The following is a 24,312-nucleotide window of genomic DNA, read 5'->3' as shown; positions in this document are numbered from 1 at the left end:
TCACAAATGCAAGTCCCCACCCACCAGCTCAGAGAAGACTGAAAGTTAGAGACAGACTCAACGGAGGGAAATAATGCTGGATACAAGTCATGTAATAACCAGAACAACGCTTAATCCTCATGCACACTCAAGAATCACCTAAGAACGAAGTCAAGGTACGTGCTAGGTTTATGGTAAAAGGCAAGGCGCCTGAACAGGGACTTGAACCCTGGACCCTCAGATTAAAAGTCTGATGCTCTACCGACTGAGCTACCCAGGCTCGTGCAGAGCAGCCCATTTAGCACATTTAGGAAGAACATCTCACTATGCATTTCGAAGAACCTTCCGAGATGTTCCTTTTTGCTTAGGACTGTACACAAACAAAACCAAAGTCCGCACACATTCTGCCACAGAAAGCAAGTGCCAGGTTATATCTCCTGGTATTCTCTATGGAGGCAAAAGTGGGGAAAAGGAGTAAGCAGCATCGTCAAAGACAATAAGAATTGGCTAAGTATAGTCAGGTGCAGCTGCAGTATTAAGCAACTGTTTAAGCTTTTTTTCCAAACTCAATTCACTGCCACACAGATCATTAGGGCTGTGTAATGTCTCACATACTTTTACAGAGAAAAACAAAACAAGGATTCTTCAATTTCTGTGTGCGGTTTCTGAAAGACATCACAAATGCAAGTCCCCACCCACCAGCTCAGAGAAGACTGAAAGTTAGAGACAGACTCAACGGAGGGAAATAATGCTGGATACAAGTCATGTAATAACCAGAACAACGCTTAATCCTCATGCACACTCAAGAATCACCTAAGAACGAAGTCAAGGTACGTGCTAGGTTTATGGTAAAAGGCAAGGCGCCTGAACAGGGACTTGAACCCTGGACCCTCAGATTAAAAGTCTGATGCTCTACCGACTGAGCTACCCAGGCTCGTGCAGAGCAGCCCATTTAGCACATTTAGGAAGAACATCTCACTATGCATTTCGAAGAACCTTCCGAGATGTTCCTTTTTGCTTAGGACTGTACACAAACAAAACCAAAGTCCGCACACATTCTGCCACAGAAAGCAAGTGCCAGGTTATATCTCCTGGTATTCTCTATGGAGGCAAAAGTGGGGAAAAGGAGTAAGCAGCATCGTCAAAGACAATAAGAATTGGCTAAGTATAGTCAGGTGCAGCTGCAGTATTAAGCAACTGTTTAAGCTTTTTTTCCAAACTCAATTCACTGCCACACAGATCATTAGGGCTGTGTAATGTCTCACATACTTTTACAGAGAAAAACAAAACAAGGATTCTTCAATTTCTGTGTGCGGTTTCTGAAAGACATCACAAATGCAAGTCCCCACCCACCAGCTCAGAGAAGACTGAAAGTTAGAGACAGACTCAACGGAGGGAAATAATGCTGGATACAAGTCATGTAATAACCAGAACAACGCTTAATCCTCATGCACACTCAAGAATCACCTAAGAACGAAGTCAAGGTACGTGCTAGGTTTATGGTAAAAGGCAAGGCGCCTGAACAGGGACTTGAACCCTGGACCCTCAGATTAAAAGTCTGATGCTCTACCGACTGAGCTACCCAGGCTCGTGCAGAGCAGCCCATTTAGCACATTTAGGAAGAACATCTCACTATGCATTTCGAAGAACCTTCCGAGATGTTCCTTTTTGCTTAGGACTGTACACAAACAAAACCAAAGTCCGCACACATTCTGCCACAGAAAGCAAGTGCCAGGTTATATCTCCTGGTATTCTCTATGGAGGCAAAAGTGGGGAAAAGGAGTAAGCAGCATCGTCAAAGACAATAAGAATTGGCTAAGTATAGTCAGGTGCAGCTGCAGTATTAAGCAACTGTTTAAGCTTTTTTTCCAAACTCAATTCACTGCCACACAGATCATTAGGGCTGTGTAATGTCTCACATACTTTTACAGAGAAAAACAAAACAAGGATTCTTCAATTTCTGTGTGCGGTTTATGAAAGACATCACAAATGCAAGTCCCCACCCACCAGCTCAGAGAAGACTGAAAGTTAGAGACAGACTCAACGGAGGGAAATAATGCTGGATACAAGTCATGTAATAACCAGAACAACGCTTAATCCTCATGCACACTCAAGAATCACCTAAGAACGAAGTCAAGGTACGTGCTAGGTTTATGGTAAAAGGCAAGGCGCCTGAACAGGGACTTGAACCCTGGACCCTCAGATTAAAAGTCTGATGCTCTACCGACTGAGCTACCCAGGCTCGTGCAGAGCAGCCCATTTAGCACATTTAGGAAGAACATCTCACTATGCATTTCGAAGAACCTTCCGAGATGTTCCTTTTTGCTTAGGACTGTACACAAACAAAACCAAAGTCCGCACACATTCTGCCACAGAAAGCAAGTGCCAGGTTATATCTCCTGGTATTCTCTATGGAGGCAAAAGTGGGGAAAAGGAGTAAGCAGCATCGTCAAAGACAATAAGAATTGGCTAAGTATAGTCAGGTGCAGCTGCAGTATTAAGCAACTGTTTAAGCTTTTTTTCCAAACTCAATTCACTGCCACACAGATCATTAGGGCTGTGTAATGTCTCACATACTTTTACAGAGAAAAACAAAACAAGGATTCTTCAATTTCTGTGTGCGGTTTCTGAAAGACATCACAAATGCAAGTCCCCACCCACCAGCTCAGAGAAGACTGAAAGTTAGAGACAGACTCAACGGAGGGAAATAATGCTGGATACAAGTCATGTAATAACCAGAACAACGCTTAATCCTCATGCACACTCAAGAATCACCTAAGAACGAAGTCAAGGTACGTGCTAGGTTTATGGTAAAAGGCAAGGCGCCTGAACAGGGACTTGAACCCTGGACCCTCAGATTAAAAGTCTGATGCTCTACCGACTGAGCTACCCAGGCTCGTGCAGAGCAGCCCATTTAGCACATTTAGGAAGAACATCTCACTATGCATTTCGAAGAACCTTCCGAGATGTTCCTTTTTGCTTAGGACTGTACACAAACAAAACCAAAGTCCGCACACATTCTGCCACAGAAAGCAAGTGCCAGGTTATATCTCCTGGTATTCTCTATGGAGGCAAAAGTGGGGAAAAGGAGTAAGCAGCATCGTCAAAGACAATAAGAATTGGCTAAGTATAGTCAGGTGCAGCTGCAGTATTAAGCAACTGTTTAAGCTTTTTTTCCAAACTCAATTCACTGCCACACAGATCATTAGGGCTGTGTAATGTCTCACATACTTTTACAGAGAAAAACAAAACAAGGATTCTTCAATTTCTGTGTGCGGTTTCTGAAAGACATCACAAATGCAAGTCCCCACCCACCAGCTCAGAGAAGACTGAAAGTTAGAGACAGACTCAACGGAGGGAAATAATGCTGGATACAAGTCATGTAATAACCAGAACAACGCTTAATCCTCATGCACACTCAAGAATCACCTAAGAACGAAGTCAAGGTACGTGCTAGGTTTATGGTAAAAGGCAAGGCGCCTGAACAGGGACTTGAACCCTGGACCCTCAGATTAAAAGTCTGATGCTCTACCGACTGAGCTACCCAGGCTCGTGCAGAGCAGCCCATTTAGCACATTTAGGAAGAACATCTCACTATGCATTTCGAAGAACCTTCCGAGATGTTCCTTTTTGCTTAGGACTGTACACAAACAAAACCAAAGTCCGCACACATTCTGCCACAGAAAGCAAGTGCCAGGTTATATCTCCTGGTATTCTCTATGGAGGCAAAAGTGGGGAAAAGGAGTAAGCAGCATCGTCAAAGACAATAAGAATTGGCTAAGTATAGTCAGGTGCAGCTGCAGTATTAAGCAACTGTTTAAGCTTTTTTTCCAAACTCAATTCACTGCCACACAGATCATTAGGGCTGTGTAATGTCTCACATACTTTTACAGAGAAAAACAAAACAAGGATTCTTCAATTTCTGTGTGCGGTTTCTGAAAGACATCACAAATGCAAGTCCCCACCCACCAGCTCAGAGAAGACTGAAAGTTAGAGACAGACTCAACGGAGGGAAATAATGCTGGATACAAGTCATGTAATAACCAGAACAACGCTTAATCCTCATGCACACTCAAGAATCACCTAAGAACGAAGTCAAGGTACGTGCTAGGTTTATGGTAAAAGGCAAGGCGCCTGAACAGGGACTTGAACCCTGGACCCTCAGATTAAAAGTCTGATGCTCTACCGACTGAGCTACCCAGGCTCGTGCAGAGCAGCCCATTTAGCACATTTAGGAAGAACATCTCACTATGCATTTCGAAGAACCTTCCGAGATGTTCCTTTTTGCTTAGGACTGTACACAAACAAAACCAAAGTCCGCACACATTCTGCCACAGAAAGCAAGTGCCAGGTTATATCTCCTGGTATTCTCTATGGAGGCAAAAGTGGGGAAAAGGAGTAAGCAGCATCGTCAAAGACAATAAGAATTGGCTAAGTATAGTCAGGTGCAGCTGCAGTATTAAGCAACTGTTTAAGCTTTTTTTCCAAACTCAATTCACTGCCACACAGATCATTAGGGCTGTGTAATGTCTCACATACTTTTACAGAGAAAAACAAAACAAGGATTCTTCAATTTCTGTGTGCGGTTTCTGAAAGACATCACAAATGCAAGTCCCCACCCACCAGCTCAGAGAAGACTGAAAGTTAGAGACAGACTCAACGGAGGGAAATAATGCTGGATACAAGTCATGTAATAACCAGAACAACGCTTAATCCTCATGCACACTCAAGAATCACCTAAGAACGAAGTCAAGGTACGTGCTAGGTTTATGGTAAAAGGCAAGGCGCCTGAACAGGGACTTGAACCCTGGACCCTCAGATTAAAAGTCTGATGCTCTACCGACTGAGCTACCCAGGCTCGTGCAGAGCAGCCCATTTAGCACATTTAGGAAGAACATCTCACTATGCATTTCGAAGAACCTTCCGAGATGTTCCTTTTTGCTTAGGACTGTACACAAACAAAACCAAAGTCCGCACACATTCTGCCACAGAAAGCAAGTGCCAGGTTATATCTCCTGGTATTCTCTATGGAGGCAAAAGTGGGGAAAAGGAGTAAGCAGCATCGTCAAAGACAATAAGAATTGGCTAAGTATAGTCAGGTGCAGCTGCAGTATTAAGCAACTGTTTAAGCTTTTTTTCCAAACTCAATTCACTGCCACACAGATCATTAGGGCTGTGTAATGTCTCACATACTTTTACAGAGAAAAACAAAACAAGGATTCTTCAATTTCTGTGTGCGGTTTCTGAAAGACATCACAAATGCAAGTCCCCACCCACCAGCTCAGAGAAGACTGAAAGTTAGAGACAGACTCAACGGAGGGAAATAATGCTGGATACAAGTCATGTAATAACCAGAACAACGCTTAATCCTCATGCACACTCAAGAATCACCTAAGAACGAAGTCAAGGTACGTGCTAGGTTTATGGTAAAAGGCAAGGCGCCTGAACAGGGACTTGAACCCTGGACCCTCAGATTAAAAGTCTGATGCTCTACCGACTGAGCTACCCAGGCTCGTGCAGAGCAGCCCATTTAGCACATTTAGGAAGAACATCTCACTATGCATTTCGAAGAACCTTCCGAGATGTTCCTTTTTGCTTAGGACTGTACACAAACAAAACCAAAGTCCGCACACATTCTGCCACAGAAAGCAAGTGCCAGGTTATATCTCCTGGTATTCTCTATGGAGGCAAAAGTGGGGAAAAGGAGTAAGCAGCATCGTCAAAGACAATAAGAATTGGCTAAGTATAGTCAGGTGCAGCTGCAGTATTAAGCAACTGTTTAAGCTTTTTTTCCAAACTCAATTCACTGCCACACAGATCATTAGGGCTGTGTAATGTCTCACATACTTTTACAGAGAAAAACAAAACAAGGATTCTTCAATTTCTGTGTGCGGTTTCTGAAAGACATCACAAATGCAAGTCCCCACCCACCAGCTCAGAGAAGACTGAAAGTTAGAGACAGACTCAACGGAGGGAAATAATGCTGGATACAAGTCATGTAATAACCAGAACAACGCTTAATCCTCATGCACACTCAAGAATCACCTAAGAACGAAGTCAAGGTACGTGCTAGGTTTATGGTAAAAGGCAAGGCGCCTGAACAGGGACTTGAACCCTGGACCCTCAGATTAAAAGTCTGATGCTCTACCGACTGAGCTACCCAGGCTCGTGCAGAGCAGCCCATTTAGCACATTTAGGAAGAACATCTCACTATGCATTTCGAAGAACCTTCCGAGATGTTCCTTTTTGCTTAGGACTGTACACAAACAAAACCAAAGTCCGCACACATTCTGCCACAGAAAGCAAGTGCCAGGTTATATCTCCTGGTATTCTCTATGGAGGCAAAAGTGGGGAAAAGGAGTAAGCAGCATCGTCAAAGACAATAAGAATTGGCTAAGTATAGTCAGGTGCAGCTGCAGTATTAAGCAACTGTTTAAGCTTTTTTTCCAAACTCAATTCACTGCCACACAGATCATTAGGGCTGTGTAATGTCTCACATACTTTTACAGAGAAAAACAAAACAAGGATTCTTCAATTTCTGTGTGCGGTTTCTGAAAGACATCACAAATGCAAGTCCCCACCCACCAGCTCAGAGAAGACTGAAAGTTAGAGACAGACTCAACGGAGGGAAATAATGCTGGATACAAGTCATGTAATAACCAGAACAACGCTTAATCCTCATGCACACTCAAGAATCACCTAAGAACGAAGTCAAGGTACGTGCTAGGTTTATGGTAAAAGGCAAGGCGCCTGAACAGGGACTTGAACCCTGGACCCTCAGATTAAAAGTCTGATGCTCTACCGACTGAGCTACCCAGGCTCGTGCAGAGCAGCCCATTTAGCACATTTAGGAAGAACATCTCACTATGCATTTCGAAGAACCTTCCGAGATGTTCCTTTTTGCTTAGGACTGTACACAAACAAAACCAAAGTCCGCACACATTCTGCCACAGAAAGCAAGTGCCAGGTTATATCTCCTGGTATTCTCTATGGAGGCAAAAGTGGGGAAAAGGAGTAAGCAGCATCGTCAAAGACAATAAGAATTGGCTAAGTATAGTCAGGTGCAGCTGCAGTATTAAGCAACTGTTTAAGCTTTTTTTCCAAACTCAATTCACTGCCACACAGATCATTAGGGCTGTGTAATGTCTCACATACTTTTACAGAGAAAAACAAAACAAGGATTCTTCAATTTCTGTGTGCGGTTTCTGAAAGACATCACAAATGCAAGTCCCCACCCACCAGCTCAGAGAAGACTGAAAGTTAGAGACAGACTCAACGGAGGGAAATAATGCTGGATACAAGTCATGTAATAACCAGAACAACGCTTAATCCTCATGCACACTCAAGAATCACCTAAGAACGAAGTCAAGGTACGTGCTAGGTTTATGGTAAAAGGCAAGGCGCCTGAACAGGGACTTGAACCCTGGACCCTCAGATTAAAAGTCTGATGCTCTACCGACTGAGCTACCCAGGCTCGTGCAGAGCAGCCCATTTAGCACATTTAGGAAGAACATCTCACTATGCATTTCGAAGAACCTTCCGAGATGTTCCTTTTTGCTTAGGACTGTACACAAACAAAACCAAAGTCCGCACACATTCTGCCACAGAAAGCAAGTGCCAGGTTATATCTCCTGGTATTCTCTATGGAGGCAAAAGTGGGGAAAAGGAGTAAGCAGCATCGTCAAAGACAATAAGAATTGGCTAAGTATAGTCAGGTGCAGCTGCAGTATTAAGCAACTGTTTAAGCTTTTTTTCCAAACTCAATTCACTGCCACACAGATCATTAGGGCTGTGTAATGTCTCACATACTTTTACAGAGAAAAACAAAACAAGGATTCTTCAATTTCTGTGTGCGGTTTCTGAAAGACATCACAAATGCAAGTCCCCACCCACCAGCTCAGAGAAGACTGAAAGTTAGAGACAGACTCAACGGAGGGAAATAATGCTGGATACAAGTCATGTAATAACCAGAACAACGCTTAATCCTCATGCACACTCAAGAATCACCTAAGAACGAAGTCAAGGTACGTGCTAGGTTTATGGTAAAAGGCAAGGCGCCTGAACAGGGACTTGAACCCTGGACCCTCAGATTAAAAGTCTGATGCTCTACCGACTGAGCTACCCAGGCTCGTGCAGAGCAGCCCATTTAGCACATTTAGGAAGAACATCTCACTATGCATTTCGAAGAACCTTCCGAGATGTTCCTTTTTGCTTAGGACTGTACACAAACAAAACCAAAGTCCGCACACATTCTGCCACAGAAAGCAAGTGCCAGGTTATATCTCCTGGTATTCTCTATGGAGGCAAAAGTGGGGAAAAGGAGTAAGCAGCATCGTCAAAGACAATAAGAATTGGCTAAGTATAGTCAGGTGCAGCTGCAGTATTAAGCAACTGTTTAAGCTTTTTTTCCAAACTCAATTCACTGCCACACAGATCATTAGGGCTGTGTAATGTCTCACATACTTTTACAGAGAAAAACAAAACAAGGATTCTTCAATTTCTGTGTGCGGTTTCTGAAAGACATCACAAATGCAAGTCCCCACCCACCAGCTCAGAGAAGACTGAAAGTTAGAGACAGACTCAACGGAGGGAAATAATGCTGGATACAAGTCATGTAATAACCAGAACAACGCTTAATCCTCATGCACACTCAAGAATCACCTAAGAACGAAGTCAAGGTACGTGCTAGGTTTATGGTAAAAGGCAAGGCGCCTGAACAGGGACTTGAACCCTGGACCCTCAGATTAAAAGTCTGATGCTCTACCGACTGAGCTACCCAGGCTCGTGCAGAGCAGCCCATTTAGCACATTTAGGAAGAACATCTCACTATGCATTTCGAAGAACCTTCCGAGATGTTCCTTTTTGCTTAGGACTGTACACAAACAAAACCAAAGTCCGCACACATTCTGCCACAGAAAGCAAGTGCCAGGTTATATCTCCTGGTATTCTCTATGGAGGCAAAAGTGGGGAAAAGGAGTAAGCAGCATCGTCAAAGACAATAAGAATTGGCTAAGTATAGTCAGGTGCAGCTGCAGTATTAAGCAACTGTTTAAGCTTTTTTTCCAAACTCAATTCACTGCCACACAGATCATTAGGGCTGTGTAATGTCTCACATACTTTTACAGAGAAAAACAAAACAAGGATTCTTCAATTTCTGTGTGCGGTTTCTGAAAGACATCACAAATGCAAGTCCCCACCCACCAGCTCAGAGAAGACTGAAAGTTAGAGACAGACTCAACGGAGGGAAATAATGCTGGATACAAGTCATGTAATAACCAGAACAACGCTTAATCCTCATGCACACTCAAGAATCACCTAAGAACGAAGTCAAGGTACGTGCTAGGTTTATGGTAAAAGGCAAGGCGCCTGAACAGGGACTTGAACCCTGGACCCTCAGATTAAAAGTCTGATGCTCTACCGACTGAGCTACCCAGGCTCGTGCAGAGCAGCCCATTTAGCACATTTAGGAAGAACATCTCACTATGCATTTCGAAGAACCTTCCGAGATGTTCCTTTTTGCTTAGGACTGTACACAAACAAAACCAAAGTCCGCACACATTCTGCCACAGAAAGCAAGTGCCAGGTTATATCTCCTGGTATTCTCTATGGAGGCAAAAGTGGGGAAAAGGAGTAAGCAGCATCGTCAAAGACAATAAGAATTGGCTAAGTATAGTCAGGTGCAGCTGCAGTATTAAGCAACTGTTTAAGCTTTTTTTCCAAACTCAATTCACTGCCACACAGATCATTAGGGCTGTGTAATGTCTCACATACTTTTACAGAGAAAAACAAAACAAGGATTCTTCAATTTCTGTGTGCGGTTTCTGAAAGACATCACAAATGCAAGTCCCCACCCACCAGCTCAGAGAAGACTGAAAGTTAGAGACAGACTCAACGGAGGGAAATAATGCTGGATACAAGTCATGTAATAACCAGAACAACGCTTAATCCTCATGCACACTCAAGAATCACCTAAGAACGAAGTCAAGGTACGTGCTAGGTTTATGGTAAAAGGCAAGGCGCCTGAACAGGGACTTGAACCCTGGACCCTCAGATTAAAAGTCTGATGCTCTACCGACTGAGCTACCCAGGCTCGTGCAGAGCAGCCCATTTAGCACATTTAGGAAGAACATCTCACTATGCATTTCGAAGAACCTTCCGAGATGTTCCTTTTTGCTTAGGACTGTACACAAACAAAACCAAAGTCCGCACACATTCTGCCACAGAAAGCAAGTGCCAGGTTATATCTCCTGGTATTCTCTATGGAGGCAAAAGTGGGGAAAAGGAGTAAGCAGCATCGTCAAAGACAATAAGAATTGGCTAAGTATAGTCAGGTGCAGCTGCAGTATTAAGCAACTGTTTAAGCTTTTTTTCCAAACTCAATTCACTGCCACACAGATCATTAGGGCTGTGTAATGTCTCACATACTTTTACAGAGAAAAACAAAACAAGGATTCTTCAATTTCTGTGTGCGGTTTCTGAAAGACATCACAAATGCAAGTCCCCACCCACCAGCTCAGAGAAGACTGAAAGTTAGAGACAGACTCAACGGAGGGAAATAATGCTGGATACAAGTCATGTAATAACCAGAACAACGCTTAATCCTCATGCACACTCAAGAATCACCTAAGAACGAAGTCAAGGTACGTGCTAGGTTTATGGTAAAAGGCAAGGCGCCTGAACAGGGACTTGAACCCTGGACCCTCAGATTAAAAGTCTGATGCTCTACCGACTGAGCTACCCAGGCTCGTGCAGAGCAGCCCATTTAGCACATTTAGGAAGAACATCTCACTATGCATTTCGAAGAACCTTCCGAGATGTTCCTTTTTGCTTAGGACTGTACACAAACAAAACCAAAGTCCGCACACATTCTGCCACAGAAAGCAAGTGCCAGGTTATATCTCCTGGTATTCTCTATGGAGGCAAAAGTGGGGAAAAGGAGTAAGCAGCATCGTCAAAGACAATAAGAATTGGCTAAGTATAGTCAGGTGCAGCTGCAGTATTAAGCAACTGTTTAAGCTTTTTTTCCAAACTCAATTCACTGCCACACAGATCATTAGGGCTGTGTAATGTCTCACATACTTTTACAGAGAAAAACAAAACAAGGATTCTTCAATTTCTGTGTGCGGTTTCTGAAAGACATCACAAATGCAAGTCCCCACCCACCAGCTCAGAGAAGACTGAAAGTTAGAGACAGACTCAACGGAGGGAAATAATGCTGGATACAAGTCATGTAATAACCAGAACAACGCTTAATCCTCATGCACACTCAAGAATCACCTAAGAACGAAGTCAAGGTACGTGCTAGGTTTATGGTAAAAGGCAAGGCGCCTGAACAGGGACTTGAACCCTGGACCCTCAGATTAAAAGTCTGATGCTCTACCGACTGAGCTACCCAGGCTCGTGCAGAGCAGCCCATTTAGCACATTTAGGAAGAACATCTCACTATGCATTTCGAAGAACCTTCCGAGATGTTCCTTTTTGCTTAGGACTGTACACAAACAAAACCAAAGTCCGCACACATTCTGCCACAGAAAGCAAGTGCCAGGTTATATCTCCTGGTATTCTCTATGGAGGCAAAAGTGGGGAAAAGGAGTAAGCAGCATCGTCAAAGACAATAAGAATTGGCTAAGTATAGTCAGGTGCAGCTGCAGTATTAAGCAACTGTTTAAGCTTTTTTTCCAAACTCAATTCACTGCCACACAGATCATTAGGGCTGTGTAATGTCTCACATACTTTTACAGAGAAAAACAAAACAAGGATTCTTCAATTTCTGTGTGCGGTTTCTGAAAGACATCACAAATGCAAGTCCCCACCCACCAGCTCAGAGAAGACTGAAAGTTAGAGACAGACTCAACGGAGGGAAATAATGCTGGATACAAGTCATGTAATAACCAGAACAACGCTTAATCCTCATGCACACTCAAGAATCACCTAAGAACGAAGTCAAGGTACGTGCTAGGTTTATGGTAAAAGGCAAGGCGCCTGAACAGGGACTTGAACCCTGGACCCTCAGATTAAAAGTCTGATGCTCTACCGACTGAGCTACCCAGGCTCGTGCAGAGCAGCCCATTTAGCACATTTAGGAAGAACATCTCACTATGCATTTCGAAGAACCTTCCGAGATGTTCCTTTTTGCTTAGGACTGTACACAAACAAAACCAAAGTCCGCACACATTCTGCCACAGAAAGCAAGTGCCAGGTTATATCTCCTGGTATTCTCTATGGAGGCAAAAGTGGGGAAAAGGAGTAAGCAGCATCGTCAAAGACAATAAGAATTGGCTAAGTATAGTCAGGTGCAGCTGCAGTATTAAGCAACTGTTTAAGCTTTTTTTCCAAACTCAATTCACTGCCACACAGATCATTAGGGCTGTGTAATGTCTCACATACTTTTACAGAGAAAAACAAAACAAGGATTCTTCAATTTCTGTGTGCGGTTTCTGAAAGACATCACAAATGCAAGTCCCCACCCACCAGCTCAGAGAAGACTGAAAGTTAGAGACAGACTCAACGGAGGGAAATAATGCTGGATACAAGTCATGTAATAACCAGAACAACGCTTAATCCTCATGCACACTCAAGAATCACCTAAGAACGAAGTCAAGGTACGTGCTAGGTTTATGGTAAAAGGCAAGGCGCCTGAACAGGGACTTGAACCCTGGACCCTCAGATTAAAAGTCTGATGCTCTACCGACTGAGCTACCCAGGCTCGTGCAGAGCAGCCCATTTAGCACATTTAGGAAGAACATCTCACTATGCATTTCGAAGAACCTTCCGAGATGTTCCTTTTTGCTTAGGACTGTACACAAACAAAACCAAAGTCCGCACACATTCTGCCACAGAAAGCAAGTGCCAGGTTATATCTCCTGGTATTCTCTATGGAGGCAAAAGTGGGGAAAAGGAGTAAGCAGCATCGTCAAAGACAATAAGAATTGGCTAAGTATAGTCAGGTGCAGCTGCAGTATTAAGCAACTGTTTAAGCTTTTTTTCCAAACTCAATTCACTGCCACACAGATCATTAGGGCTGTGTAATGTCTCACATACTTTTACAGAGAAAAACAAAACAAGGATTCTTCAATTTCTGTGTGCGGTTTCTGAAAGACATCACAAATGCAAGTCCCCACCCACCAGCTCAGAGAAGACTGAAAGTTAGAGACAGACTCAACGGAGGGAAATAATGCTGGATACAAGTCATGTAATAACCAGAACAACGCTTAATCCTCATGCACACTCAAGAATCACCTAAGAACGAAGTCAAGGTACGTGCTAGGTTTATGGTAAAAGGCAAGGCGCCTGAACAGGGACTTGAACCCTGGACCCTCAGATTAAAAGTCTGATGCTCTACCGACTGAGCTACCCAGGCTCGTGCAGAGCAGCCCATTTAGCACATTTAGGAAGAACATCTCACTATGCATTTCGAAGAACCTTCCGAGATGTTCCTTTTTGCTTAGGACTGTACACAAACAAAACCAAAGTCCGCACACATTCTGCCACAGAAAGCAAGTGCCAGGTTATATCTCCTGGTATTCTCTATGGAGGCAAAAGTGGGGAAAAGGAGTAAGCAGCATCGTCAAAGACAATAAGAATTGGCTAAGTATAGTCAGGTGCAGCTGCAGTATTAAGCAACTGTTTAAGCTTTTTTTCCAAACTCAATTCACTGCCACACAGATCATTAGGGCTGTGTAATGTCTCACATACTTTTACAGAGAAAAACAAAACAAGGATTCTTCAATTTCTGTGTGCGGTTTCTGAAAGACATCACAAATGCAAGTCCCCACCCACCAGCTCAGAGAAGACTGAAAGTTAGAGACAGACTCAACGGAGGGAAATAATGCTGGATACAAGTCATGTAATAACCAGAACAACGCTTAATCCTCATGCACACTCAAGAATCACCTAAGAACGAAGTCAAGGTACGTGCTAGGTTTATGGTAAAAGGAAAGGCGCCTGAACAGGGACTTGAACCCTGGACCCTCAGATTAAAAGTCTGATGCTCTACCGACTGAGCTACCCAGGCTCGTGCAGAGCAGCCCATTTAGCACATTTAGGAAGAACATCTCACTATGCATTTCGAAGAACCTTCCGAGATGTTCCTTTTTGCTTAGGACTGTACACAAACAAAACCAAAGTCCGCACACATTCTGCCACAGAAAGCAAGTGCCAGGTTATATCTCCTGGTATTCTCTATGGAGGCAAAAGTGGGGAAAAGGAGTAAGCAGCATCGTCAAAGACAATAAGAATTGGCTAAGTATAGTCAGGTGCAGCTGCAGTATTAAGCAACTGTTTAAGCTTTTTTTCCAAACTCAATTCACTGCCACACAGATCATTAGGGCTGTGTAATGTCTCACATACTTTTACAGAGAAAAACAAAACAAGGATTCTTCAATTTCTGTGTGCGGTTTCTGAAAGACATCACAAATGCAAGTCCCCACCCACCAGCTCAGAGAAGACTGAAAGTTAGAGACAGACTCAACGGAGGGAAATAATGCTGGATACAAGTCATGTAATAACCAGAACAACGCTTAATCCTCATGCACACTCAAGAATCACCTAAGAACGAAGTCAAGGTACGTGCTAGGTTTATGGTAAAAGGCAAGGCGCCTGAACAGGGACTTGAACCCTGGACCCTCAGATTAAAAGTCTGATGCTCTACCGACTGAGCTACCCAGGCTCGTGCAGAGCAGCCCATTTAGCACATTTAGGAAGAACATCTCACTATGCATTTCGAAGAACCTTCCGAGATGTTCCTTTTTGCTTAGGACTGTACACAAACAAAACCAAAGTCCGCACACATTCTGCCACAGAAAGCAAGTGCCAGGTTATATCTCCTGGTATTCTCTATGGAGGCAAAAGTGGGGAAAAGGAGTAAGCAGCATCGTCAAAGACAATAAGAATTGGCTAAGTATAGTCAGGTGCAGCTGCAGTATTAAGCAACTGTTTAAGCTTTTTTTCCAAACTCAATTCACTGCCACACAGATCATTAGGGCTGTGTAATGTCTCACATACTTTTACAGAGAAAAACAAAACAAGGATTCTTCAATTTCTGTGTGCGGTTTCTGAAAGACATCACAAATGCAAGTCCCCACCCACCAGCTCAGAGAAGACTGAAAGTTAGAGACAGACTCAACGGAGGGAAATAATGCTGGATACAAGTCATGTAATAACCAGAACAACGCTTAATCCTCATGCACACTCAAGAATCACCTAAGAACGAAGTCAAGGTACGTGCTAGGTTTATGGTAAAAGGCAAGGCGCCTGAACAGGGACTTGAACCCTGGACCCTCAGATTAAAAGTCTGATGCTCTACCGACTGAGCTACCCAGGCTCGTGCAGAGCAGCCCATTTAGCACATTTAGGAAGAACATCTCACTATGCATTTCGAAGAACCTTCCGAGATGTTCCTTTTTGCTTAGGACTGTACACAAACAAAACCAAAGTCCGCACACATTCTGCCACAGAAAGCAAGTGCCAGGTTATATCTCCTGGTATTCTCTATGGAGGCAAAAGTGGGGAAAAGGAGTAAGCAGCATCGTCAAAGACAATAAGAATTGGCTAAGTATAGTCAGGTGCAGCTGCAGTATTAAGCAACTGTTTAAGCTTTTTTTCCAAACTCAATTCACTGCCACACAGATCATTAGGGCTGTGTAATGTCTCACATACTTTTACAGAGAAAAACAAAACAAGGATTCTTCAATTTCTGTGTGCGGTTTCTGAAAGACATCACAAATGCAAGTCCCCACCCACCAGCTCAGAGAAGACTGAAAGTTAGAGACAGACTCAACGGAGGGAAATAATGCTGGATACAAGTCATGTAATAACCAGAACAACGCTTAATCCTCATGCACACTCAAGAATCACCTAAGAACGAAGTCAAGGTACGTGCTAGGTTTATGGTAAAAGGCAAGGCGCCTGAACAGGGACTTGAACCCTGGACCCTCAGATTAAAAGTCTGATGCTCTACCGACTGAGCTACCCAGGCTCGTGCAGAGCAGCCCATTTAGCACATTTAGGAAGAACATCTCACTATGCATTTCGAAGAACCTTCCGAGATGTTCCTTTTTGCTTAGGACTGTACACAAACAAAACCAAAGTCCGCACACATTCTGCCACAGAAAGCAAGTGCCAGGTTATATCTCCTGGTATTCTCTATGGAGGCAAAAGTGGGGAAAAGGAGTAAGCAGCATCGTCAAAGACAATAAGAATTGGCTAAGTATAGTCAGGTGCAGCTGCAGTATTAAGCAACTGTTTAAGCTTTTTTTCCAAACTCAATTCACTGCCACACAGATCATTAGGGCTGTGTAATGTCTCACATACTTTTACAGAGAAAAACAAAACAAGGATTCTTCAATTTCTGTGTGCGGTTTCTGAAAGACATCACAAATGCAAGTCCCCACCCACCAGCTCAGAGAAGACTGAAAGTTAGAGACAGACTCAACGGAGGGAAATAATGCTGGATACAAGTCATGTAATAACCAGAACAACGCTTAATCCTCATGCACACTCAAGAATCACCTAAGAACGAAGTCAAGGTACGTGCTAGGTTTATGGTAAAAGGCAAGGCGCCTGAACAGGGACTTGAACCCTGGACCCTCAGATTAAAAGTCTGATGCTCTACCGACTGAGCTACCCAGGCTCGTGCAGAGCAGCCCATTTAGCACATTTAGGAAGAACATCTCACTATGCATTTCGAAGAACCTTCCGAGATGTTCCTTTTTGCTTAGGACTGTACACAAACAAAACCAAAGTCCGCACACATTCTGCCACAGAAAGCAAGTGCCAGGTTATATCTCCTGGTATTCTCTATGGAGGCAAAAGTGGGGAAAAGGAGTAAGCAGCATCGTCAAAGACAATAAGAATTGGCTAAGTATAGTCAGGTGCAGCTGCAGTATTAAGCAACTGTTTAAGCTTTTTTTCCAAACTCAATTCACTGCCACACAGATCATTAGGGCTGTGTAATGTCTCACATACTTTTACAGAGAAAAACAAAACAAGGATTCTTCAATTTCTGTGTGCGGTTTCTGAAAGACATCACAAATGCAAGTCCCCACCCACCAGCTCAGAGAAGACTGAAAGTTAGAGACAGACTCAACGGAGGGAAATAATGCTGGATACAAGTCATGTAATAACCAGAACAACGCTTAATCCTCATGCACACTCAAGAATCACCTAAGAACGAAGTCAAGGTACGTGCTAGGTTTATGGTAAAAGGCAAGGCGCCTGAACAGGGACTTGAACCCTGGACCCTCAGATTAAAAGTCTGATGCTCTACCGACTGAGCTACCCAGGCTCGTGCAGAGCAGCCCATTTAGCACATTTAGGAAGAACATCTCACTATGCATTTCGAAGAACCTTCCGAGATGTTCCTTTTTGCTTAGGACTGTACACAAACAAAACCAAAGTCCGCACACATTCTGCCACAGAAAGCAAGTGCCAGGTTATATCTCCTGGTATTCTCTATGGAGGCAAAAGTGGGGAAAAGGAGTAAGCAGCATCGTCAAAGACAATAAGAATTGGCTAAGTATAGTCAGGTGCAGCTGCAGTATTAAGCAACTGTTTAAGCTTTTTTTCCAAACTCAATTCACTGCCACACAGATCATTAGGGCTGTGTAATGTCTCACATACTTTTACAGAGAAAAACAAAACAAGGATTCTTCAATTTCTGTGTGCGGTTTCTGAAAGACATCACAAATGCAAGTCCCCACCCACCAGCTCAGAGAAGACTGAAAGTTAGAGACAGACTCAACGGAGGGAAATAATGCTGGATACAAGTCATGTAATAACCAGAACAACGCTTAATCCTCATGCACACTCAAGAATCACCTAAGAACGAAGTCAAGGTACGTGCTAGGTTTATGGTAAAAGGCAAGGCGCCTGAACAGGGACTTGAACCCTGGACCCTCAGATTAAAAGTCTGATGCTCTACCGACTGAGCTACCCAGGCTCGTGCAGAGCAGCCCATTTAGCACATTTAGGAAGAACATCTCACTATGCATTTCGAAGAACCTTCCGAGATGTTCCTTTTTGCTTAGGACTGTACACAAACAAAACCAAAGTCCGCACACATTCTGCCACAGAAAGCAAGTGCCAGGTTATATCTCCTGGTATTCTCTATGGAGGCAAAAGTGGGGAAAAGGAGTAAGCAGCATCGTCAAAGACAATAAGAATTGGCTAAGTATAGTCAGGTGCAGCTGCAGTATTAAGCAACTGTTTAAGCTTTTTTTCCAAACTCAATTCACTGCCACACAGATCATTAGGGCTGTGTAATGTCTCACATACTTTTACAGAGAAAAACAAAACAAGGATTCTTCAATTTCTGTGTGCGGTTTCTGAAAGACATCACAAATGCAAGTCCCCACCCACCAGCTCAGAGAAGACTGAAAGTTAGAGACAGACTCAACGGAGGGAAATAATGCTGGATACAAGTCATGTAATAACCAGAACAACGCTTAATCCTCATGCACACTCAAGAATCACCTAAGAACGAAGTCAAGGTACGTGCTAGGTTTATGGTAAAAGGCAAGGCGCCTGAACAGGGACTTGAACCCTGGACCCTCAGATTAAAAGTCTGATGCTCTACCGACTGAGCTACCCAGGCTCGTGCAGAGCAGCCCATTTAGCACATTTAGGAAGAACATCTCACTATGCATTTCGAAGAACCTTCCGAGATGTTCCTTTTTGCTTAGGACTGTACACAAACAAAACCAAAGTCCGCACACATTCTGCCACAGAAAGCAAGTGCCAGGTTATATCTCCTGGTATTCTCTATGGAGGCAAAAGTGGGGAAAAGGAGTAAGCAGCATCGTCAAAGACAATAAGAATTGGCTAAGTATAGTCAGGTGCAGCTGCAGTATTAAGCAACTGTTTAAGCTTTTTTTCCAAACTCAATTCACTGCCACACAGATCATTAGGGCTGTGTAATGTCTCACATACTTTTACAGAGAAAAACAAAACAAGGATTCTTCAATTTCTGTGTGCGGTTTCTGAAAGACATCACAAATGCAAGTCCCCACCCACCAGCTCAGAGAAGACTGAAAGTTAGAGACAGACTCAACGGAGGGAAATAATGCTGGATACAAGTCATGTAATAACCAGAACAACGCTTAATCCTCATGCACACTCAAGAATCACCTAAGAACGAAGTCAAGGTACGTGCTAGGTTTATGGTAAAAGGCAAGGCGCCTGAACAGGGACTTGAACCCTGGACCCTCAGATTAAAAGTCTGATGCTCTACCGACTGAGCTACCCAGGCTCGTGCAGAGCAGCCCATTTAGCACATTTAGGAAGAACATCTCACTATGCATTTCGAAGAACCTTCCGAGATGTTCCTTTTTGCTTAGGACTGTACACAAACAAAACCAAAGTCCGCACACATTCTGCCACAGAAAGCAAGTGCCAGGTTATATCTCCTGGTATTCTCTATGGAGGCAAAAGTGGGGAAAAGGAGTAAGCAGCATCGTCAAAGACAATAAGAATTGGCTAAGTATAGTCAGGTGCAGCTGCAGTATTAAGCAACTGTTTAAGCTTTTTTTCCAAACTCAATTCACTGCCACACAGATCATTAGGGCTGTGTAATGTCTCACATACTTTTACAGAGAAAAACAAAACAAGGATTCTTCAATTTCTGTGTGCGGTTTCTGAAAGACATCACAAATGCAAGTCCCCACCCACCAGCTCAGAGAAGACTGAAAGTTAGAGACAGACTCAACGGAGGGAAATAATGCTGGATACAAGTCATGTAATAACCAGAACAACGCTTAATCCTCATGCACACTCAAGAATCACCTAAGAACGAAGTCAAGGTACGTGCTAGGTTTATGGTAAAAGGCAAGGCGCCTGAACAGGGACTTGAACCCTGGACCCTCAGATTAAAAGTCTGATGCTCTACCGACTGAGCTACCCAGGCTCGTGCAGAGCAGCCCATTTAGCACATTTAGGAAGAACATCTCACTATGCATTTCGAAGAACCTTCCGAGATGTTCCTTTTTGCTTAGGACTGTACACAAACAAAACCAAAGTCCGCACACATTCTGCCACAGAAAGCAAGTGCCAGGTTATATCTCCTGGTATTCTCTATGGAGGCAAAAGTGGGGAAAAGGAGTAAGCAGCATCGTCAAAGACAATAAGAATTGGCTAAGTATAGTCAGGTGCAGCTGCAGTATTAAGCAACTGTTTAAGCTTTTTTTCCAAACTCAATTCACTGCCACACAGATCATTAGGGCTGTGTAATGTCTCACATACTTTTACAGAGAAAAACAAAACAAGGATTCTTCAATTTCTGTGTGCGGTTTCTGAAAGACATCACAAATGCAAGTCCCCACCCACCAGCTCAGAGAAGACTGAAAGTTAGAGACAGACTCAACGGAGGGAAATAATGCTGGATACAAGTCATGTAATAACCAGAACAACGCTTAATCCTCATGCACACTCAAGAATCACCTAAGAACGAAGTCAAGGTACGTGCTAGGTTTATGGTAAAAGGCAAGGCGCCTGAACAGGGACTTGAACCCTGGACCCTCAGATTAAAAGTCTGATGCTCTACCGACTGAGCTACCCAGGCTCGTGCAGAGCAGCCCATTTAGCACATTTAGGAAGAACATCTCACTATGCATTTCGAAGAACCTTCCGAGATGTTCCTTTTTGCTTAGGACTGTACACAAACAAAACCAAAGTCCGCACACATTCTGCCACAGAAAGCAAGTGCCAGGTTATATCTCCTGGTATTCTCTATGGAGGCAAAAGTGGGGAAAAGGAGTAAGCAGCATCGTCAAAGACAATAAGAATTGGCTAAGTATAGTCAGGTGCAGCTGCAGTATTAAGCAACTGTTTAAGCTTTTTTTCCAAACTCAATTCACTGCCACACAGATCATTAGGGCTGTGTAATGTCTCACATACTTTTACAGAGAAAAACAAAACAAGGATTCTTCAATTTCTGTGTGCGGTTTCTGAAAGACATCACAAATGCAAGTCCCCACCCACCAGCTCAGAGAAGACTGAAAGTTAGAGACAGACTCAACGGAGGGAAATAATGCTGGATACAAGTCATGTAATAACCAGAACAACGCTTAATCCTCATGCACACTCAAGAATCACCTAAGAACGAAGTCAAGGTACGTGCTAGGTTTATGGTAAAAGGCAAGGCGCCTGAACAGGGACTTGAACCCTGGACCCTCAGATTAAAAGTCTGATGCTCTACCGACTGAGCTACCCAGGCTCGTGCAGAGCAGCCCATTTAGCACATTTAGGAAGAACATCTCACTATGCATTTCGAAGAACCTTCCGAGATGTTCCTTTTTGCTTAGGACTGTACACAAACAAAACCAAAGTCCGCACACATTCTGCCACAGAAAGCAAGTGCCAGGTTATATCTCCTGGTATTCTCTATGGAGGCAAAAGTGGGGAAAAGGAGTAAGCAGCATCGTCAAAGACAATAAGAATTGGCTAAGTATAGTCAGGTGCAGCTGCAGTATTAAGCAACTGTTTAAGCTTTTTTTCCAAACTCAATTCACTGCCACACAGATCATTAGGGCTGTGTAATGTCTCACATACTTTTACAGAGAAAAACAAAACAAGGATTCTTCAATTTCTGTGTGCGGTTTCTGAAAGACATCACAAATGCAAGTCCCCACCCACCAGCTCAGAGAAGACTGAAAGTTAGAGACAGACTCAACGGAGGGAAATAATGCTGGATACAAGTCATGTAATAACCAGAACAACGCTTAATCCTCATGCACACTCAAGAATCACCTAAGAACGAAGTCAAGGTACGTGCTAGGTTTATGGTAAAAGGAAAGGCGCCTGAACAGGGACTTGAACCCTGGACCCTCAGATTAAAAGTCTGATGCTCTACCGACTGAGCTACCCAGGCTCGTGCAGAGCAGCCCATTTAGCACATTTAGGAAGAACATCTCACTATGCATTTCGAAGAACCTTCCGAGATGTTCCTTTTTGCTTAGGACTGTACACAAACAAAACCAAAGTCCGCACACATTCTGCCACAGAAAGCAAGTGCCAGGTTATATCTCCTGGTATTCTCTATGGAGGCAAAAGTGGGGAAAAGGAGTAAGCAGCATCGTCAAAGACAATAAGAATTGGCTAAGTATAGTCAGGTGCAGCTGCAGTATTAAGCAACTGTTTAAGCTTTTTTTCCAAACTCAATTCACTGCCACACAGATCATTAGGGCTGTGTAATGTCTCACATACTTTTACAGAGAAAAACAAAACAAGGATTCTTCAATTTCTGTGTGCGGTTTCTGAAAGACATCACAAATGCAAGTCCCCACCCACCAGCTCAGAGAAGACTGAAAGTTAGAGACAGACTCAACGGAGGGAAATAATGCTGGATACAAGTCATGTAATAACCAGAACAACGCTTAATCCTCATGCACACTCAAGAATCACCTAAGAACGAAGTCAAGGTACGTGCTAGGTTTATGGTAAAAGGCAAGGCGCCTGAACAGGGACTTGAACCCTGGACCCTCAGATTAAAAGTCTGATGCTCTACCGACTGAGCTACCCAGGCTCGTGCAGAGCAGCCCATTTAGCACATTTAGGAAGAACATCTCACTATGCATTTCGAAGAACCTTCCGAGATGTTCCTTTTTGCTTAGGACTGTACACAAACAAAACCAAAGTCCGCACACATTCTGCCACAGAAAGCAAGTGCCAGGTTATATCTCCTGGTATTCTCTATGGAGGCAAAAGTGGGGAAAAGGAGTAAGCAGCATCGTCAAAGACAATAAGAATTGGCTAAGTATAGTCAGGTGCAGCTGCAGTATTAAGCAACTGTTTAAGCTTTTTTTCCAAACTCAATTCACTGCCACACAGATCATTAGGGCTGTGTAATGTCTCACATACTTTTACAGAGAAAAACAAAACAAGGATTCTTCAATTTCTGTGTGCGGTTTCTGAAAGACATCACAAATGCAAGTCCCCACCCACCAGCTCAGAGAAGACTGAAAGTTAGAGACAGACTCAACGGAGGGAAATAATGCTGGATACAAGTCATGTAATAACCAGAACAACGCTTAATCCTCATGCACACTCAAGAATCACCTAAGAACGAAGTCAAGGTACGTGCTAGGTTTATGGTAAAAGGCAAGGCGCCTGAACAGGGACTTGAACCCTGGACCCTCAGATTAAAAGTCTGATGCTCTACCGACTGAGCTACCCAGGCTCGTGCAGAGCAGCCCATTTAGCACATTTAGGAAGAACATCTCACTATGCATTTCGAAGAACCTTCCGAGATGTTCCTTTTTGCTTAGGACTGTACACAAACAAAACCAAAGTCCGCACACATTCTGCCACAGAAAGCAAGTGCCAGGTTATATCTCCTGGTATTCTCTATGGAGGCAAAAGTGGGGAAAAGGAGTAAGCAGCATCGTCAAAGACAATAAGAATTGGCTAAGTATAGTCAGGTGCAGCTGCAGTATTAAGCAACTGTTTAAGCTTTTTTTCCAAACTCAATTCACTGCCACACAGATCATTAGGGCTGTGTAATGTCTCACATACTTTTGCAGAGAAAAACAAAACAAGGATTCTTCAATTTCTGTGTGCGGTTTCTGAAAGACATCACAAATGCAAGTCCCCACCCACCAGCTCAGAGAAGACTGAAAGTTAGAGACAGACTCAACGGAGGGAAATAATGCTGGATACAAGTCATGTAATAACCAGAACAACGCTTAATCCTCATGCACACTCAAGAATCACCTAAGAACGAAGTCAAGGTACGTGCTAGGTTTATGGTAAAAGGCAAGGCGCCTGAACAGGGACTTGAACCCTGGACCCTCAGATTAAAAGTCTGATGCTCTACCGACTGAGCTACCCAGGCTCGTGCAGAGCAGCCCATTTAGCACATTTAGGAAGAACATCTCACTATGCATTTCGAAGAACCTTCCGAGATGTTCCTTTTTGCTTAGGACTGTACACAAACAAAACCAAAGTCCGCACACATTCTGCCACAGAAAGCAAGTGCCAGGTTATATCTCCTGGTATTCTCTATGGAGGCAAAAGTGGGGAAAAGGAGTAAGCAGCATCGTCAAAGACAATAAGAATTGGCTAAGTATAGTCAGGTGCAGCTGCAGTATTAAGCAACTGTTTAAGCTTTTTTTCCAAACTCAATTCACTGCCACACAGATCATTAGGGCTGTGTAATGTCTCACATACTTTTACAGAGAAAAACAAAACAAGGATTCTTCAATTTCTGTGTGCGGTTTCTGAAAGACATCACAAATGCAAGTCCCCACCCACCAGCTCAGAGAAGACTGAAAGTTAGAGACAGACTCAACGGAGGGAAATAATGCTGGATACAAGTCATGTAATAACCAGAACAACGCTTAA

The 24,312-nt window shown here is 43.4% G+C and overlaps 37 non-coding genes across 37 annotated transcripts; all 37 read right to left on the bottom strand.

The window, feature by feature from the left end:
- Positions 1–186: 186 nt before the first annotated feature.
- TRNAK-UUU (transfer RNA lysine (anticodon UUU)) lies at positions 187–259 on the bottom strand. The gene has a single exon. It is a non-coding gene; the product is annotated as a tRNA-Lys (tRNA).
- Positions 260–840: 581 nt separating this feature from the next.
- Positions 841–913, bottom strand: TRNAK-UUU (transfer RNA lysine (anticodon UUU)). Its single transcript has one exon. It is a non-coding gene; the product is annotated as a tRNA-Lys (tRNA).
- Positions 914–1,494: 581 nt separating this feature from the next.
- On the bottom strand, positions 1,495–1,567 carry TRNAK-UUU (transfer RNA lysine (anticodon UUU)). Its single transcript has one exon. It is a non-coding gene; the product is annotated as a tRNA-Lys (tRNA).
- Positions 1,568–2,148: 581 nt separating this feature from the next.
- Positions 2,149–2,221, bottom strand: TRNAK-UUU (transfer RNA lysine (anticodon UUU)). The gene has a single exon. It is a non-coding gene; the product is annotated as a tRNA-Lys (tRNA).
- A 581-nt stretch (positions 2,222–2,802) lies between these two features.
- TRNAK-UUU (transfer RNA lysine (anticodon UUU)) lies at positions 2,803–2,875 on the bottom strand. Its single transcript has one exon. It is a non-coding gene; the product is annotated as a tRNA-Lys (tRNA).
- Positions 2,876–3,456: 581 nt separating this feature from the next.
- Positions 3,457–3,529, bottom strand: TRNAK-UUU (transfer RNA lysine (anticodon UUU)). Its single transcript has one exon. It is a non-coding gene; the product is annotated as a tRNA-Lys (tRNA).
- A 581-nt stretch (positions 3,530–4,110) lies between these two features.
- On the bottom strand, positions 4,111–4,183 carry TRNAK-UUU (transfer RNA lysine (anticodon UUU)). Its single transcript has one exon. It is a non-coding gene; the product is annotated as a tRNA-Lys (tRNA).
- A 581-nt stretch (positions 4,184–4,764) lies between these two features.
- Positions 4,765–4,837, bottom strand: TRNAK-UUU (transfer RNA lysine (anticodon UUU)). The gene has a single exon. It is a non-coding gene; the product is annotated as a tRNA-Lys (tRNA).
- A 581-nt stretch (positions 4,838–5,418) lies between these two features.
- Positions 5,419–5,491, bottom strand: TRNAK-UUU (transfer RNA lysine (anticodon UUU)). Its single transcript has one exon. It is a non-coding gene; the product is annotated as a tRNA-Lys (tRNA).
- A 581-nt stretch (positions 5,492–6,072) lies between these two features.
- Positions 6,073–6,145, bottom strand: TRNAK-UUU (transfer RNA lysine (anticodon UUU)). The gene has a single exon. It is a non-coding gene; the product is annotated as a tRNA-Lys (tRNA).
- A 581-nt stretch (positions 6,146–6,726) lies between these two features.
- Positions 6,727–6,799, bottom strand: TRNAK-UUU (transfer RNA lysine (anticodon UUU)). Its single transcript has one exon. It is a non-coding gene; the product is annotated as a tRNA-Lys (tRNA).
- A 581-nt stretch (positions 6,800–7,380) lies between these two features.
- TRNAK-UUU (transfer RNA lysine (anticodon UUU)) lies at positions 7,381–7,453 on the bottom strand. The gene has a single exon. It is a non-coding gene; the product is annotated as a tRNA-Lys (tRNA).
- Positions 7,454–8,034: 581 nt separating this feature from the next.
- Positions 8,035–8,107, bottom strand: TRNAK-UUU (transfer RNA lysine (anticodon UUU)). Its single transcript has one exon. It is a non-coding gene; the product is annotated as a tRNA-Lys (tRNA).
- A 581-nt stretch (positions 8,108–8,688) lies between these two features.
- Positions 8,689–8,761, bottom strand: TRNAK-UUU (transfer RNA lysine (anticodon UUU)). The gene has a single exon. It is a non-coding gene; the product is annotated as a tRNA-Lys (tRNA).
- Positions 8,762–9,342: 581 nt separating this feature from the next.
- Positions 9,343–9,415, bottom strand: TRNAK-UUU (transfer RNA lysine (anticodon UUU)). The gene has a single exon. It is a non-coding gene; the product is annotated as a tRNA-Lys (tRNA).
- Positions 9,416–9,996: 581 nt separating this feature from the next.
- Positions 9,997–10,069, bottom strand: TRNAK-UUU (transfer RNA lysine (anticodon UUU)). Its single transcript has one exon. It is a non-coding gene; the product is annotated as a tRNA-Lys (tRNA).
- A 581-nt stretch (positions 10,070–10,650) lies between these two features.
- Positions 10,651–10,723, bottom strand: TRNAK-UUU (transfer RNA lysine (anticodon UUU)). Its single transcript has one exon. It is a non-coding gene; the product is annotated as a tRNA-Lys (tRNA).
- A 581-nt stretch (positions 10,724–11,304) lies between these two features.
- Positions 11,305–11,377, bottom strand: TRNAK-UUU (transfer RNA lysine (anticodon UUU)). The gene has a single exon. It is a non-coding gene; the product is annotated as a tRNA-Lys (tRNA).
- Positions 11,378–11,958: 581 nt separating this feature from the next.
- Positions 11,959–12,031, bottom strand: TRNAK-UUU (transfer RNA lysine (anticodon UUU)). The gene has a single exon. It is a non-coding gene; the product is annotated as a tRNA-Lys (tRNA).
- A 581-nt stretch (positions 12,032–12,612) lies between these two features.
- On the bottom strand, positions 12,613–12,685 carry TRNAK-UUU (transfer RNA lysine (anticodon UUU)). The gene has a single exon. It is a non-coding gene; the product is annotated as a tRNA-Lys (tRNA).
- A 581-nt stretch (positions 12,686–13,266) lies between these two features.
- On the bottom strand, positions 13,267–13,339 carry TRNAK-UUU (transfer RNA lysine (anticodon UUU)). The gene has a single exon. It is a non-coding gene; the product is annotated as a tRNA-Lys (tRNA).
- A 581-nt stretch (positions 13,340–13,920) lies between these two features.
- TRNAK-UUU (transfer RNA lysine (anticodon UUU)) lies at positions 13,921–13,993 on the bottom strand. The gene has a single exon. It is a non-coding gene; the product is annotated as a tRNA-Lys (tRNA).
- Positions 13,994–14,574: 581 nt separating this feature from the next.
- Positions 14,575–14,647, bottom strand: TRNAK-UUU (transfer RNA lysine (anticodon UUU)). Its single transcript has one exon. It is a non-coding gene; the product is annotated as a tRNA-Lys (tRNA).
- Positions 14,648–15,228: 581 nt separating this feature from the next.
- TRNAK-UUU (transfer RNA lysine (anticodon UUU)) lies at positions 15,229–15,301 on the bottom strand. The gene has a single exon. It is a non-coding gene; the product is annotated as a tRNA-Lys (tRNA).
- A 581-nt stretch (positions 15,302–15,882) lies between these two features.
- TRNAK-UUU (transfer RNA lysine (anticodon UUU)) lies at positions 15,883–15,955 on the bottom strand. Its single transcript has one exon. It is a non-coding gene; the product is annotated as a tRNA-Lys (tRNA).
- Positions 15,956–16,536: 581 nt separating this feature from the next.
- Positions 16,537–16,609, bottom strand: TRNAK-UUU (transfer RNA lysine (anticodon UUU)). The gene has a single exon. It is a non-coding gene; the product is annotated as a tRNA-Lys (tRNA).
- Positions 16,610–17,190: 581 nt separating this feature from the next.
- On the bottom strand, positions 17,191–17,263 carry TRNAK-UUU (transfer RNA lysine (anticodon UUU)). Its single transcript has one exon. It is a non-coding gene; the product is annotated as a tRNA-Lys (tRNA).
- A 581-nt stretch (positions 17,264–17,844) lies between these two features.
- TRNAK-UUU (transfer RNA lysine (anticodon UUU)) lies at positions 17,845–17,917 on the bottom strand. Its single transcript has one exon. It is a non-coding gene; the product is annotated as a tRNA-Lys (tRNA).
- Positions 17,918–18,498: 581 nt separating this feature from the next.
- TRNAK-UUU (transfer RNA lysine (anticodon UUU)) lies at positions 18,499–18,571 on the bottom strand. The gene has a single exon. It is a non-coding gene; the product is annotated as a tRNA-Lys (tRNA).
- Positions 18,572–19,152: 581 nt separating this feature from the next.
- Positions 19,153–19,225, bottom strand: TRNAK-UUU (transfer RNA lysine (anticodon UUU)). The gene has a single exon. It is a non-coding gene; the product is annotated as a tRNA-Lys (tRNA).
- A 581-nt stretch (positions 19,226–19,806) lies between these two features.
- TRNAK-UUU (transfer RNA lysine (anticodon UUU)) lies at positions 19,807–19,879 on the bottom strand. Its single transcript has one exon. It is a non-coding gene; the product is annotated as a tRNA-Lys (tRNA).
- Positions 19,880–20,460: 581 nt separating this feature from the next.
- TRNAK-UUU (transfer RNA lysine (anticodon UUU)) lies at positions 20,461–20,533 on the bottom strand. Its single transcript has one exon. It is a non-coding gene; the product is annotated as a tRNA-Lys (tRNA).
- Positions 20,534–21,114: 581 nt separating this feature from the next.
- On the bottom strand, positions 21,115–21,187 carry TRNAK-UUU (transfer RNA lysine (anticodon UUU)). Its single transcript has one exon. It is a non-coding gene; the product is annotated as a tRNA-Lys (tRNA).
- A 581-nt stretch (positions 21,188–21,768) lies between these two features.
- Positions 21,769–21,841, bottom strand: TRNAK-UUU (transfer RNA lysine (anticodon UUU)). Its single transcript has one exon. It is a non-coding gene; the product is annotated as a tRNA-Lys (tRNA).
- A 581-nt stretch (positions 21,842–22,422) lies between these two features.
- TRNAK-UUU (transfer RNA lysine (anticodon UUU)) lies at positions 22,423–22,495 on the bottom strand. Its single transcript has one exon. It is a non-coding gene; the product is annotated as a tRNA-Lys (tRNA).
- Positions 22,496–23,076: 581 nt separating this feature from the next.
- Positions 23,077–23,149, bottom strand: TRNAK-UUU (transfer RNA lysine (anticodon UUU)). Its single transcript has one exon. It is a non-coding gene; the product is annotated as a tRNA-Lys (tRNA).
- Positions 23,150–23,730: 581 nt separating this feature from the next.
- TRNAK-UUU (transfer RNA lysine (anticodon UUU)) lies at positions 23,731–23,803 on the bottom strand. The gene has a single exon. It is a non-coding gene; the product is annotated as a tRNA-Lys (tRNA).
- Positions 23,804–24,312: the final 509 nt, after the last annotated feature.

Source organism: Anomaloglossus baeobatrachus, chromosome 1 (assembly GCF_048569485.1).
Source record: "Anomaloglossus baeobatrachus isolate aAnoBae1 chromosome 1, aAnoBae1.hap1, whole genome shotgun sequence".
NCBI classification, from domain to species: domain Eukaryota; kingdom Metazoa; phylum Chordata; class Amphibia; order Anura; family Aromobatidae; genus Anomaloglossus; species Anomaloglossus baeobatrachus.
The sequence above is the reverse complement of the archived record's forward strand: the minus strand, read 5'-3'. Positions and strand labels throughout refer to the sequence as shown.